The sequence below is a fragment of the Vanellus vanellus genome, assembly GCF_965231255.1.
Source record: "Vanellus vanellus genome assembly, chromosome: 2".
In the NCBI taxonomy this organism is placed as follows: domain Eukaryota; kingdom Metazoa; phylum Chordata; class Aves; order Charadriiformes; family Charadriidae; genus Vanellus; species Vanellus vanellus.
Window position 1 is genome coordinate 102,359,064 of NC_138906.1, and position 12,822 is coordinate 102,371,885.

At 39.4% G+C, this 12,822-nt stretch overlaps 1 protein-coding gene across 1 annotated transcript in view; it reads left to right on the forward strand.

Annotated features, from left to right (window-relative positions):
• The window catches only part of GABBR2 (gamma-aminobutyric acid type B receptor subunit 2), a gene marked incomplete at both ends in the record, with an annotated part of 498,060 nt that overhangs the window by 367,878 nt on the left and 117,360 nt on the right, over nucleotides 1-12,822 (forward strand). The gene's annotated exons all lie outside the window — the stretch shown is intronic.

Consider the following 12,822-nt stretch of genomic DNA (forward strand, 5'->3'; position numbering starts at 1 on the left):
AGGAAACAGATGCTAATGCCGACGAAATGAAGCATAATGAATTACTCCAAGAATATGCTGAGGCTGCAATAGAGACCCATAAAATCTGTCTATCTGAAGATAGCAAATTCTGCGTTAAAATAGCTATTTAGGATAACAAATTGTCTAATGTAATTAATGCGGGGGAATATTCCCTGGTTCCTTCAAATGTTTAATAGGCTGATAGCGAAAAGACACACCCTGGGTATCCTGGTACTCCTTCAGAAGCATATCTTTAGTCATGAGGCATCTCATGGAGATGGCAAGCCTCAGCTTATATGATAAGTTACTATAGTCAGTATCGTTCACCTGGACTGTCCTCAGTTCTGGCCAAGACATCGTAGTGAAACACGTTAATGGCAGCAATGGATTAGTCCCGCTGTCAATGGGGAGAAGCAAGCCATCAAGGCACCTGCCACAAGATATTTATGCAGTGCTTGACCATGATGCAATGCTCTCTCAAAAATCTAAAAGGCACACCCTGGCTTTGCGCTAAAACCACTTCAGTGCTGCTCAAACTTAATAGGTACTGATGTACTTTTACTTAGGGGCGAAGTGCCACGTGGAGCACTTCTGTTTCGAGCATGCACGGGGAGACACTCGGTGAATAGCTCGACAGCATGGGCACACGCACAGGCAATAAGCAGACAGCAGCGAGCTGGAAACATAACCCATGTAAAACAGACTTTATGCTGGTGGGGAGAGGGCCTGAAGAAGGACGTCCACGCACAAAGCCATCCTCTTAATGTCTTGGCACTGCAAGTCATTTCACGCTGTATTTAGTTCTCCTGGATTCCTCACTGCTGCTAGGCTCTCTTACAGAGCAGCATCCATAAGTAATTCTACACCATGTTTGTACCCAAACCTTGAAGATTCTGTCCTACCCTGGCACAGCATTGCAGTCTCAGTTGTTTATACCTTATCACCTGCAAAACGCCAATACAATCCATTTGGATGTGAAAATACAGATATTTTGAAAACTATTAAAAAAACCTGCTAGTACCAACACAGGATATTTACTGCAATTGCCTTAGGCCATTCTCTGCTTGGGTTTCCCATACAGTAGTAAATCAAGACTTTTGGACGCCTATATTTTATGTATGTAAAGATTGCTTTGCTTTAGATGGTAAAGTTGTTTCTTCTCTGATAAGCATACTCTGAAAATTCGAATGTATATTTCATATGTAAGTGAGAAAAAGCTTTTCTGGGATCTGCCAAACCCTAGAATGAACTTTTCTATAAATTGCAGATTCTCACAAATCACCTCACTCCTACAAAAGCAAGGATTGTTTCTGAATTACCTCTCTCCAGCCTCGATATCCAGCAGAATGTGTTTATGCGTATGTATTTTTATTTTAAACCATTCTGCTGTATATTCTTCTCTCCCTGGAGAAAAGAGAAGAAACACGTAGTATCTGTTAACCGCATTGTTAATGGGACTAATATGCATTAGCAATGCTTCAGTGACACATATATTCTTAAAAGCTATAAAACTGTTTGGGTTTTTTTGCTTTAGAATGGCCTGAATCACCCTAAAGTCTACTTTCCAAACTGTCTTTGTTCCTGTACCTCCAGCAGCTGCAGCTGTGCTCTGGGAAGTGCATGCCTGCCTTCCATGCTTCTCCACCCTCCTGTGATGGTTTCTCCTGCCCGTGCCCGTGAACTCTCATGCTTGCCCAATCTTGCCTCATGCTCACTCACTACTGTAATCTGCAGGTCATTGATAAAACTGACTTTGTGAAAGGACAGCACAGCTTTAGATCAGTACCTACGTGTGAGCAGCTATTAAGGACTGTCAATGACTTGACTGCAGTTGGCCATGGTTTAGGTACCACCAGGCTGCCATTGATGTGCTTGTGGACAGTCAACTAAAGGCTTCCCAGTAAGACTTCATTTAATGGTTTGTGGTAAGAATCAAATATAAATGTTTACTAACTTACTTAAGTGGAAGTGGTGGAGCAAGTTCCTAGGAGATGAGGGTGGGATGGGGCCTAAGATGAAAGTCTTGCAGAATTTGGGAAGGTGATAGTGGCCAAAGGTAACGGAGAAGAGTCATAGATTTGGAGGTGACAGAGGAGAGCTGGGCTTGCTGCTGTCACTGATTGTGTGCCCGAGATGTGGAAACAGTGCCTCATAAAGGGAGAGACCCACTCCCCACAGCTGTAGCTGCCTGGCAGCCCTTCTTGTCTTTTTTTTGGGGGTGGTTGTCTATGCAGCACACACTGTCTCCTCTTTGTATAGGCTAAATAGGCAGCAAGAGTACTGCACCTCACAGGACTTGTTCTGTGACCTGTAGTAGCTGCCTACCTGTCCTGCACCACCGCTTATGAAGTCCATGTCTAAGTCCATCTCTGTGTGAGAGCAGTCATCTCAGAGCTTGCGTAAGTGGTTCTATGTATTCCAAGACATCATTCTCATACCATGTCCCTTACAGCCTTTAAAATGTAGGAACTGCACTTACTGCCCTTCAGCCCTCTGGCTTAAAAGCAATTTGCATTAAAAGACTATATGTTTCTGTCAGGTTTTGTCAAACTACTTTTTTTGTCAGCTTATTTTTGACAATTAAGCAGCAGTATTATATCTGGGCATACATTCTATAATGAGTACTTAATGTATCATTTTATTTAAAATCTTCTCAGTCTTGGTGGAGTAATTAGTTTCTGCTACCTGAAAAGAAAGATCTGGTGTAGAAATTTCGTCAACAGTCTCTTCACCAGAAAATGCTGATACTTCATTCTTTTGTAATCTTTATTTCTAGCCCTAACTCCAGCAATGTCATGGATCCAATTTTTTGATTTTCAGGTGCATTTAAAGAAACTCAGTGTTGTCTTTTAGCTACTTGCTTTTGAAAACCTGTATTAGCTATCCTAATTTTTCTCGTATCCTTTCTTCTCTAATATACATCTGGTTTGTATCAGCTTCCTTATTATGATTATATTACAAGGGACTCCTGGTTATCTCGAATAACATTTTGGATTTAAGTGTCTTGATGTACTGATTTCTTTAGTATTGCAGTTTTATTCAGCAGTTTCCATTCATTCTGAGACATTTTTATTGCTTTCTCATGCAGCATCTGTGACCCAAGTAAGAAATTTAGAGATCAGAGAGTCTTTCTAAGCAGTTGGTAGTTCCTTTATTAGTATTACAACATCAGGTTAGGGTTTATGAGGCTAGAATCCTCATTTTATGGAAATACCCTGCTTACATTTTAAAAACATTATGCCTGCTTTTTTCATTAACGAATAAAATATTGTGTAATTCTTAGTAGTATAGAAGAATCTTTTCTGATGTGTGCTACAGAATTAGATACTCCAAAAGGGACATATTTGTGAAAAAATATTTCTCTAAATATTTAATTTCAGTATGTTGCATACAGATATATTTATGTCTGAATGTGTGTTAATAGGTACATATATACATATGTATTTAATATTTTGACCATTGATGTTTCACTTCTGGTATCTGGTCAGGGGCCACGTGTCCAAATAAAAAAGTCTTTTTTTTTTTTTCCTTTTTACTTTTTCTAAAACTTGATGTACGCATATTTTTCCAAGAGGCACAGAGCAGGGACACTCTCTTGCTTTCCGTCAGTCTTGAATGTGTGAGCTCCTAGCTCGCTCATGTGAATTTCAAGAATCTCGTATGGAATGGTATAGGACCCAAACATGATTTGAACAACCCATGGTTCTGATGGTGGTAGGTGAAAAGCTGGGTCTCCTGCCTGTTATATATTTCTGTGTGCTGGTTACTTCTGTGTAGAAAAGGAATTTTGATCTAACAGCTTTGATTAATCCCCTCTCATTTTGTGGGACTGTTGCAAATAAAAGTGGAGCAGAACACCTACATCATAAATCTATGGAGCTAATGATAGAAAGTAATTTACTATGGAATTTTCTGTTTGCAATAATACCATTGAGCTAGCATGTAACTTTGTGGAGCAGATGAAAGCAAAATGAAAATTTCTTGCTGCCAATGTGGAGGTGTTCTTCATCTTTGTTATATAGGTTGAAGGCACATCTCTTTAATGCTTTTATTGGTGTCTAATCTTACAATAATGCTGTGAGCGAGGTTTTAAAGCAAATTTTTTTCATATTCTTCATTTGCATATACTAATATAGAAGAAAAGTTAAAGCACTGTGGAGACACATTCAGGATGGAAATGTATGTGTGATGGCAGATCATCAAACAACATTACAAGAAATGGCATTACAAAGGAATTAGGCTGGAGCAAGATGGAAAAGATTACTGCGGGGGAAGGAGTGTGATAATTCGGGTATTTTTCCTATTTTGCCAGGGTTTGGGTTTTTTTTTAATAAATTCATAAAATTTTAATTAATCTGAAATAAGAGTGATACCAGAAATGATCAAAGTAATTATTTAAGCTGTTAAAATGATGAACTTTGACAAGTCATTCCCACAAGTCACTATAACGCTGATTTCATAAATTGAAATCCCAAGCAAGATTTCTCTTTTCACTGACAAGTAAATGATAGGTGGAACTGAATGTAAATAAATGCCAGGTGATGGTGAGATCTTGATACAATAGTACAATAGTACATAGTTATAAGAAAATATCATCTTGATGCTCAGTAGGAGTCAAAAGGCAAACCCAGTGTAAGGATTTATAAGAAAAAGAAGTAGGGATCAAAACATAAAGCAATATTATGCCAGTATGTAAATCCAGAGTGGAGTTATACCTATACTGTGTACACTTCCAGCATACTTCCCTACCTTCAGGAGATGGAAAACATACAGACAGAGCTACGTAGAGGATGGAGAAGTATGGAATAGCCTCCATCCAAGGAACAGACTGGGATCACTTCTGGCTGGAAGAGAGATGAATGATAACAGGGAAGTACAAAATCTTCAGTGGCTTAGAAAATATGAATAGAAGTGATCACACATAGTTGATTCCAATACAAGAGCTCAGGAGCATGAAGTGGAACTGACAGGTTCAGAAAACATACAATACATAGTGCAGATGGAGAACTTCTCTGTAGAGTGTTGTCCATCCTAAAAGCTGGCACACTTAGGGAAGAAGAATTAACGAGGTGTTAAATACAAAGATGTGACCTCACTCTCAAGAAATCTTTGAGTGGCAGATAGTTAGAATATTTCAGAGAGTTGTTCCTGTATGCTTGTCCTTCTTCAGATTCTTCCCTAGGGAAGGGATGGTAGGGTAGGACTTGTATTGGGCTAGGTAGACCTCTGTGAGCAAGTACATCTGTTATATGCTTCGGCTATGCAGAGAAGGAATACCTCTGTAATTTTTAAATTTTCTTTGCATTTAGTTTTGTTTCTATTCTTTATAATGTTTTTGTAGAATAAAGAGAGGTGTTCTGATGAACTGCAGATAGCACTTCTGAACGCTGATGGAAGAATATTTAGAAAGTAATTCTCAACACCAGGTGTCCTGCATTCTTTTCCAAGTATGTCAACATATCATATTTTTATAGCACTTGGTAGTTGTGCTACAGTGGGAAAACATATTCATCTAATATGTCATAAAGAGGAAGAGGTCCCCAGAGTTTACTCATTTGTATTTAATTCATACAAAACGGTGGCTCCTGGAAAGGAAACTGAAACTAAGAACTGAAATACAAGATTATAGAATCGTTGAGACTAGAAGGGGACCTCTGGATATTTTCTAGTCCAACGACACTGCTGAAAGCAGTGACAACTAGAGTAAGTTGTTCAAGACCATGTCCGGTCATGTTTTGAATATTTTCAAAGATGGACTCTCTACAACCTCTCTTGGCAACATGTTCCAGTGTTCAATCAACCTCATCGTAAAACATCTTTTCTCTGACGTTTAAATACATTTCCTGCATTTCAATTTGTGCCTTTTGTTCTTTCATTGAATACCATGGACAAAAGTCTGGCTTCATCTTCTTTACTCCCCCCCATTCTGTTTTTATGCACGTGGATAAGATTCTCCTGAGCCTTCTCGTCTTAAGGCAAAACCCCAGATCTCAGCGTCTCCTCATGTCAGGTGCTCTAATACCTTGAGCATTTTAGTGGTCCCTTCCTGGACTCATACCAGTATGTCCATGTCACTCTTGCACTAGAGATACCAGGCTTGGACACAGTACTCCAAATATGATCTCCCCAGGGCTGAGGAGGAGAATCACCTCCTTCAACCTGCTGGTGACACTCTTCCTAATGCAAGGGCACATTGCTGGCTCATGTGCCACTTGGTCTCTGCCAGGACCCCCAGGGCCTTTTCTGCAAAGCTGCATTCCAGCCAAACACCACCCAGCCTGTATGGGTGGGTGTCTGTGGTCCTTCCTCCCCAGGGACAGGACTTGGCATTTCCCTTTGCTCAGCTCAGGAGATTCCTGTCAGCCCAGGACATAGCAGCACAACCATCTGGTGTATCAATGCCTCCTTCTACTTCTGTATCATCTGCAAACTTTCTGAGGAAGCACTCTATCCTATCATTCACATCATTAACATGTTAAACAGTACTGGCCACAGTGTTGATCGCTGGGAGAAATCATTTGTGACTGGACTCCACCTGAACATCGTGCTGCTGGCTATCACAATGCCTTGAGTCTCACAGTTTGGTCAGTTTTCAGTCCCCGTCATGGTCCGCTTGTCTAGTCCCTATGTTTGTCTATGAAGATGTTATGGAAGTGTTGAAAGCCTTACTCAAGTGAAGATAAAGAGTGCCAACTGCTCTCCCTACATCCACCAAGCTCAGCATTTTGTCATAGAAGGCTATCAGGTTGTTCAGTCAGGATTTCCCCCTCATAAATCCTTGCTGACTACTTCCAGTTGCATTCTTGTCTTTAATGTGTTTGGAAATGGTTCCTAGGGGAATTTGCTCCATCACTATCACAGGGATTAAAGTGAGGTTGACTGGCCTGTAGTTCCCTAGGTCCTTCTGCTTGCCCATGTCAATGGTAACAGTGATCTTTGGGTTTTCCAGTCCTTGGGGACCTCCCTCAGTTACCATGATCTTCCAAAGATAGTAAACGGAGTCTTACAATGACATCAACCAGCTCCCATACTCCTCATGGATGATTCAGTTGGGTCCCACAGATTTGTGTATGTCCACTTGGTTTATATGTTCCCTAATGTGATCTGAGCATAAAACTTCATTGCTCCAGACCTTCCCACTGTTTTCAGGGGCTGTGATTCCTCAGGGTAAATTTTATCAGTAAAGGCTGAGGTGAAGACGGCGTTGGGTACTTCATCCTTTTTCATGTCCTTCGTCACCAGGTCCCCTGTCCCATTCAGTGGCAGGCCTTTATTTTCCATAATCTCCCTTTGATGGACCTGTAAAAATCCTTCATGCTGCCCTTCCTCTTCTCCCAAGATTTAACCTCACATAGGCTTTGGCTTCCCTAACCCCATTCCTACACATTCAGTGTTTCTGTATTCCTCTGGTTTCACCTGTTCCAACTTTTACCTCTTGTACAATTTCTTTTTAGGTCTGAGTTGAGTCAGGAGTTCCTTGTTCATCCATGCAAGCCTCTTGCTGCTGTTTCTTGATTTCTTCCATGTAGGGATGGTCCATTCTTAGTCTTGGAGGAGGTGATCCTTGAAAATGAACCAGCTATTCTGGGCTGCTCTTTTCTCCATGACCATCTCCTGTGGGATCCTTCCAAGCAAATGCTTCAACAGGCCAAAGTCTGCTGTTCTGTAATCCTGGGTTGTTATCATGCTATTTGCCTTGTTTCCTCCTTTCAGGATCATAAACTCCACCATGTCATGGTCACAGCAACCAAGGTTGCCACCAACCTTCTCCTCCTCCACCACTTCTGCCTTTTTTTCTAGGTATCCTATCCAGAGGAGTGCCTCCTCTTATGAGATCATCCATCACCTGTGTCAGGATGTTCTCATCAATGCAACCCACAGATCCCAAGGATATGTGGTTTCCTGGGTTGTCTTTCCCAGGCAGTTAAGTCCCCCATGAGAACCAGGATCTGCAAACATGAAGCTTTTTCCCGTTTTTCTGAATACAACCTCATCAACTACTTCTTCCTGATCAGGTGGTCAGTAGTAAACATTGACCCCAACATACACCACTTTGTTACGCCCTCTGATATTAACCCATAAGATCTAGACTGTTTTATTGTCCATCCCAGCAGAGTCCAATGTATTCCAACTGCTGTCTCATGTAACGGGCAACTTTCCCTTTTTCCCTTCCCAGCCTGTTCGTTCCTATTTATCTGTTGCCGCACTCCAGTCATGGGAGCCTCCCCACCACATCTCTGTGACCCCAATGAGGATGCAACCCTACAGCTGCACAAATACCTCTCATTCCACCTGTTTGTTCTCCATGCTGCGTGCATGCATTCTTGTACGGGCACTTTGAAGAGATGCTCCATCACATTGACTTTCCAAAAAAAGTGTAAACACTTACTCCACTGTTCGCTTCACCCCTGTCCTTCTGGCATTTGCATGCATACGCTTCATGTGGGCTTCCTTCCATCCTGTTTTGTTGTTTTAAAGGTCTTTCTTGTCCACCTCACCCTGCCTAGTCTCTTGCCGTTCAAGAAAAAAACAGTGAGCTATTGCCTGTATCTGGTGAAATTGTTAGATACCTATATTTCTGAAAACAAATAATTAGGAAGAAAATTTGATTTCCACAAACTTTGTTAATAAATTCCGAGTAATGGTATTTTGTTTAAATCTGGTCACCTCTGATCAAAAAATGAACTGATAAAGGATCAGGTACATGCAAGAATTGTTGGGTTAATAAAAAAAAAAAAAGGAAAACCTCAGTTATTAAAAAAGTCTAAAAAAATACAGCTCACTTAATTTTGCAGAATTGATGCTAGGAGAATATATGATTACTGTCTCTAAATTTCATGGAATATGAAAGGCCAGGAGGGGAGATAAACTATTTAAACTGTATGTCAGTGCTGACATATGAGGAAAATGGTTAAAAGTTGATCATGAGTAAACAGAAGCTGGAAGTGAGAAGATGTTTCTAAGGCACTCGATTAGTTGAAGATCTAGAATAGTCTTCTTTTAGGGGGGTAATGATTTAACATTTGAAATTCAAAGTTTAATAAGTATATGAAGGACATTATACGATAGGGAGACTGGACTCATGTTTCTGTGTTTATGAATTGGGGCCCGGATTTTTGCAAAGACTTGTGAAAACTGCTTGCATTCCTCCTGTTTTCCAGTTAAAGGCTGGCTAGCTTCCTCTGGATTTTGTGATATTTTTTCAGCCACAAATGGCTAACACAAGAGAGAGAATACCAAAGCTATCACTGCATCTCCTTTAAAATGGTTCATTTGCCTCGGGCTTTAGGATTTAGCAGTAATGAAGATGAAAGATTGATGGCTGACTGCTGACCTACTTTGAGGAAATGAAAGAGCAGGTGGCATGCTGCTGACTAGGAAAGTAAAAAGCTGTACTAAATGCAGACAAATAAAAGCGTGGCTAAATAAAGTCTCTTTTAGATCACAGCTACTTTTCAGTAGCCCAACATGGAGTAATACACACCTGGGAACCTCGAAACCTCTTGCATATAAGTGTGTGTGTGGGGGGGTAAATCTATTTAGCCTGTTTGAAATAGTTATTTTCATTTTACACAAGCAGGCTCTATGAGTTACTGTTAGGGCTTTGAATCTATCAAATTGTCACAGTGTATTGTAGAAAGTAATAGGAAAAGCTAGACAAGGCAAATTACCAAAAAAAGCCCATACAGCTTAAAACGTGACAGGCTTGTGTCAATGCTTGAAACAAGAGTTTTGTTTAAACTTTGGTGAGAGAGAGGCATGTTCATCTAAACTCAGAATTGAGGTACTTCCAACTGTGTGACAGAAGTGTTTAATAGTTAGTGACAACCAGTCCGGCAGCAAAGAGCTGCCACCTTTTAACTCGGAGCAGTGCACTGTAATTTGTGTCGGGAACTTCATACATGAATCATGAGAAGGGGCTAAAGGAAAACATCGTCAGTGTCTTGTTAGCAATCTTGTGTTTGGAGCAAACCAGTAACTACATTGGCGAATGAACCTATTGTTGACCACCAAATATGGCTGCAACTTCTCACGACTGTCAAGTTTATAGAAAATGGCATCATTTTTAAGCTAATTGCTTTCATTAAAAAGCAATTAACTTCCATATTTTGGAGCAGGTAGAGAAGAAAAGAGCCATATTGCCTACCTTGAGATCTAAGGGGAAATGGACTGAGCTGCAAGCCAAGAGACTGCCTTGTAAGTGAACATCCCCCCCTTACATCTTGCATTTCCGCACTTCCAACAGCCCTCATTGCTAACTACAGTGTCATGCTGACATCCTGAAGTGAAAGCAAATTTTACAATTTAAGTAAGTCCATCTGTATTCAGCTTCAGATGGCAACAGGACCCTAGTAGGTCATTTAAGACATCCAATTCTCATTCATTTGGAGAAGTCAAAGGTGTGTGCCATTTTTAAATCAAGTCTGGCTCTGACTTTCACTTCAATAAATTATTATAAAGGTTCAAGAATGTGATAAAAGTCAATTTTGTAGAACTTTACACTCTTGTTCTTTTATATGGAGAGCTTTTAGTTTAGTCTTTGGGTGCAATTCAGACATGGGAGATACCAAGCTATTATGCTGTCCAGTCTGTAACTGTTTCCAAGACCTTTCCTTTTTTAAGTCTGGGAATAAAATTTGATTTTAGCATCTGACATTCAGCCCGTATTCTAAAATAGCTTAGTAACTCATTAGTCATTTTTGTACTATCTTCCGTAATTTTCCAGTTTTGAAAGGGGAGACAGCTAGAGGAAGTGGCCGCTTACTATTTTGGTGTTACTCAAAGCCTGACAGTGATTTAGATGGACAAAAGGGAAAAACATCTATATGTGTATCCAGGAAAGTGCCAAGTGTAGGTGCTGAACTTTTCTTTTTCACCCTGTAAAACATTCTAGTTAGAAGAAAATTTGCTTTTCTTTTTTATATTTGTGGTGGGTGCGGAAGAGTTGCAGGAAATTTTGCGTTTGTATCCAAATAATAGAAGGCATTACGTATGTGTATCCTGTAAAGGAAAAAATTTAACGTGATCATTTTTTTCCTCAAAATAAGTTCGTTTTCCAAGTTGTATTAAGAATTATGGGTGTGGTTGCCTTAGTACGTAGGAATTGTGCTATCAAGACTTAATTTTCTCTGGTTTTGATGTAGCTCCCCAGGTGTCTGGTAGCTGTTCGTACAAAGCAAACTTGTTTCGTCACTGTCCTACATCCCGTGTCATAGGCTCTCCGTTAGATGTTTGCACCATATTCAGCTCACTGAGAGTACAGCTTTATTGACGCTCTGCGTAAAAGCTCTAGAGAGGACAAAAAAATTGGTTACTTTCATGATGGTAGAGTTAACCCATAAAACAGATTAAAAACTATATATTCATCTTTTAAAAATTATTTAATGTTAGGATGATTCAGAATCTTTTAAACGTTTCTGAATGTTAAGACTGCCTATATACACTAGTGAAACGGAAAAACAAGAAGCCCTTTTCTATTGATCGTACTTGACCAAAACCATGAGAAACAGGAATGAATGTGAGGATGACCTAAGGAAAAAAGATAAGAGGAGCAGAAGACTAATCTTCTTTTGGATCAGAATCCCAGAAGCCAGCAAAGAAAAAATATGTGGCTATCAGTGAAAATGACTGTGCCTGGACATACCTAAGACACATCTATAAAGATGATACCGAGATAATCGTTTCATTGTCTTAGACATAGACTGCAAAGTAGTAACTGAATAGATTCTTTTTAAAAGGTTAATGAAGTCTAGCCATTAAAATTGAGGGGGTTGGAGTGTGCTTTGGAAGTGAGGACTATTTTAGTGCAGTTAGTAAACATTAATTAAAAAGAAGACTCGTACCTTAAAAGATCTATTCAGAAAATCGTGTGGTGAAGTGATGTCAATATTCTTCTTTTGTGTTAGAAATACCCTGCACCTATAAAATTAGATAAAATAGATAGATAAATAAATAGATATAAAATTAGAACCCATGGAAATTTACTTCCATTGGTACTGAAAGATTTAAAATGTCTCTGTATCCCTAGATGTGATTTACATATGACATTGAGAGGGTTTAAGTAAAAGTGTTCTAAAGTGGACATATTTTGTGACATCTCTAAATTGATTTTGCCCTGGCTTATAGCCATTTAATTCACATCAGAACTCTTGCCGTTGTACAGTTATTAATATAAAAACTTTTTCTAATTCTGCAATTGTTTTCACTGGTTTAAATGAAATATTTTTAACTTATTTAAATTAAGCCAATGATGTTTATGATGTAGGGAAGACACAAATTTCCAAGCTAGCAAGTTACCTGCCGCAAAGACATTCTCACTGTAGGTGGAATAAGTTGAAGAATTGAAATCTTGTCTATTTGAATACTCAGATTAGGGTCTAATACTGGTTTGTGGACAAAGGGATAAAAATTATGACTTATGGAAATCAAGTGAAAATTTAGTTTGCTTTGGGATTCAGTTTTTCCTTGATATTGTCAACTGAATTATTTATCATAAACAATTTGTGGGATTTATGATAGGAGTGGTCTGTAAAAAACGTTCAGTAGTGATTTAATTCTTTTTTCCCCCACATTTTCGGTCACTACTCTCCTTTTTCTTTTTTCCATGTTTGCCTAAGTCTTTCAATGAACAGAACTGTAGCTTTTTCTCTTTGATGTGTGTCCCTTTTGATTAGGAGATCATCAATTATTTAGATTGTTCCAAACCTTGCAGCCTAATACTTTGAACATAAGACTGTAAGTAGAGCATTTTGAAGATCAGTGTTTAAAAATAGGTCATGTTTTTCAAGAGACCAGCCAATTCAGTGCTTGAAAATCTGGAAA